Here is a 3,243-nt window from a genome sequence, read left to right on the forward strand (position 1 = left end):
GAGATTAATTCTTAACCAATAATAAAATAGTTTTAGCATTTTATAAATTCAATAGGCATTTGTTTAATTGTTTTCACTACTGTTTTAATTGTTTTAGAGCCTTTAAACATTTTATCAAAGTTTGGTTTCTCCACCATAATTAACTATGCAACATTTGTCACCCCTAGAACATTTTAGTTTTAGTTTTTTTTGAAAACTTTTATTGTTTGCCTGATTTTGAATTTGAGTTTGAATCGGTTTCGAACTAACTCGAGATTAGCGATAGAAATCGAAGTGACGTGGCATCATTAGCAGAGAATTACTGTAGCTTAATTATCCGGGCGTCACAGCCATGACTTTACTTTATTGCTAACCATTAGCCATAGAAGTAGAAGTAATAGTTGGCGAGACAACTTCATCAAGACACGATGATGGAGATCATGATGATGGAGATCATGGTGTCATGCAGGTGACAAAGGTGATCATGTCACGCCTCAAAGATGGAGATCAAAGGCGCAAGATGATATTGGCCATATCATGTCACTTTATGATTTGCATGTGATGTTTGTCATGTTTACATCTTATTTGCTTAGAATGACGGTAGCATAAATAAGATAATCCCTCACTAAATTTTTTAAGAAAGTGTTCCCCCTAATTGTGCACCATTGCGAAAGTTTGTTGTTTTGAAGCACCACGTGATGATCGGGTGTGATAGATTCTAAAGTTCGCATACAATGGGTGTAAGCCAGATTTACACATGCAAAACACTTAGGTTGACTTGACGAGCCTAGCATGTACAGACATGGCCTCGGAACACGAGAGACCGAAAGGTCGAACATGAGTCGTATAGTAGATTTGATCCACATGGAGATGTTCACTGATGATGACTAGTCCGTCTCACATGATGATCGGACACTGCCTAGTTGACTCAGATCATGTATCACTTAGATGACTAGAGGGATGTCTATCTGAGTGGGAGTTCATTAAATAATTTGATTAGATGAACTTAATTATCATCAATATAGTCTAAAATATCTTTACAATATGTCTTGTAGATCAAATGGCCCACGCTAATGTTGCCCTCAACTTCAACGTGTTCCTAGAGAAAACCAAGTTGAAAGACAATGGTAGCAACTATACGGACTGGGTCCGAAACTTGAGGATCATCCTCATAGTTGCCAAGAAAGCATATGTCCTTGAAGCACCACTAGGTGACGCACCCATTTTCCCAGCAACTCAAGACGTTACGAATACCTGGCAGTCGTGTAGTGATGATTACTCCCTGGTTCAGTGTGGCATGCTTTACAGCTTAGAACCGGGGCTCCAAATGCGTTTTGAGCAGCACAGAGCATATGGGATGTTCCAAGAGCTGAAAATGGTTTTCCAAGCTCATGCCCGGGTCGAGAGATGTGAAGTCTCCGACAAGTTCTACAGTTGTAAGATGGAGGAAAACAGTTCTATCAGTGAGCATATACTCAAAATGTCAGGGTTGCACAACCGTTTGTCTCAGCTGGGAGTTAATCTTCCAGATGACTCGGTCATTGATAGAATCCTCCAGTCGCTCCCACCTAGCTACAAGAGCTTTGTGATGAACTACAATATGCAAGGGATGGAGAAGTCCATTCCTGAGTTATATTCAATGCTGAAGTCAGTGGAGGTGGAAATCAAAAAGGAACATCAAGTGTTGATGGTGAATAAGACCACTAGTTTTAAGAAAGGCAAGGGTAAAAAGAACTTCAAGAAGGACGACAAGAGAGTTGTCGCGCCCGGTAAATTAGTTGCCGGGAAGAAGCCAAACAATGGACCCAAGCCCGAGACTCAGTGCTTTTATTGCAAGGGAAATGGTCACTGGAAGCGGAACTATCCCAAGTACTTAGCGGATAAGAAGGCCGGCAGCACCAAAGGTATATGTATTATACATGTTATTGATGTGTACCTTACCAGTACTCGTAGTAGCTCCTGGGTATTTGATACCGGCGCGGTTGCTCATATTTGTAACTCAAAATAGGAGCTGCGGAATAAGCGGAGACTGGCGAAGGACGAGGTGACGATGCGCGTCGGGAATGGTTCCAAGGTCGATGCGATCATCGTTGGCACACTACCTCTACATTTACCTACGAGATTAGTTTTAAACCTCAATAATTGTTATTTAGTGCCAGCTTTGAGCATGAACATTGTATCTGGATCTCGTTTAATGCGAGATGGCTACTCATTTAAATCCGAGAATAATGGTTGTTCTATTTATATGAGAGACATGTTTTATGGTCATGCCCCGCTGGTCAATGGTTTATTTTTGCTGAATCTCGAACGTGATGTTACACATGTTCATAGTGTGAATACCAAAAGATGTAAGGTTGATAATGATAGTCCCACATACTTGTGGCACTGTCGCCTTGGTCACATTGGCGTCAAACGCATGGAGAAACTCCATGCAGATGGACTTTTGGAGTCTCTTGATTATGAATCATTTGGCACGTGCGAACCATGCCTCATGGGCAAAATGACCAAGACTCCGTTATCTGGAACAATGGAGCGAGCAACCAACTTGTTGGAAATAATACATACTGATGTGTGCGGTCCAATGAGCGTTGAGGCTCGCAGTGGCTATCGTTATGTTCTCACCCTCACTAATGACTTAAGTAGATATGAATATGTCTACTTAATGAAACACAAGTCTGAGACCTTTGAAAAGTTCAAGGAATTTCAGAGTGAGGTAGAGAATCAACGTGACAGGAAAATAAAGTTCTTAGGATCAGATCGTGGAGGAGAATAGTTGAGTCACGAGTTTGGTATGCACTTAAGGAAATGTGGAATTATTTCACAACTCACGTCGCCTGGAACACCTCAGCGTAATGGTGTGTCCGAACGTCGTAATCGCACTGTACTAGATATGGTGCGATCTATGATGTCTCTTACCGATTTACCGCTATTATTTTGGGGTTATGCTTTCGAGACAGCCACATTCACTTTAAATAGGGCACCATCTAAATCCGTTGAGATGACACCGTATGAATTATGGTTTGGGAAGAAACCTAAGCTATCATTTCTAAAAGTTTGGGGATGCGATGCTTATGTCAAGAAACTTCAACCTGAGAAGCTCAAACCCAAGTCGAAAAAATGGGTCTTCATAGGATACCCTAAGGAAACCATTGGGTATACCTTCTACCTCAGATCTGAAGGCAAGATCTTTGTTGCCAAGAACGGATCCTTTCTAGAGAAAGAGTTTCTCTCGAAAGAAGTAAGTGGGAGGAAAGTAGAACTTGA

The sequence above is a fragment of the Triticum aestivum genome, chromosome 7B (genome assembly GCF_018294505.1).
Source record: "Triticum aestivum cultivar Chinese Spring chromosome 7B, IWGSC CS RefSeq v2.1, whole genome shotgun sequence".
NCBI lineage: Eukaryota > Viridiplantae > Streptophyta > Magnoliopsida > Poales > Poaceae > Triticum > Triticum aestivum.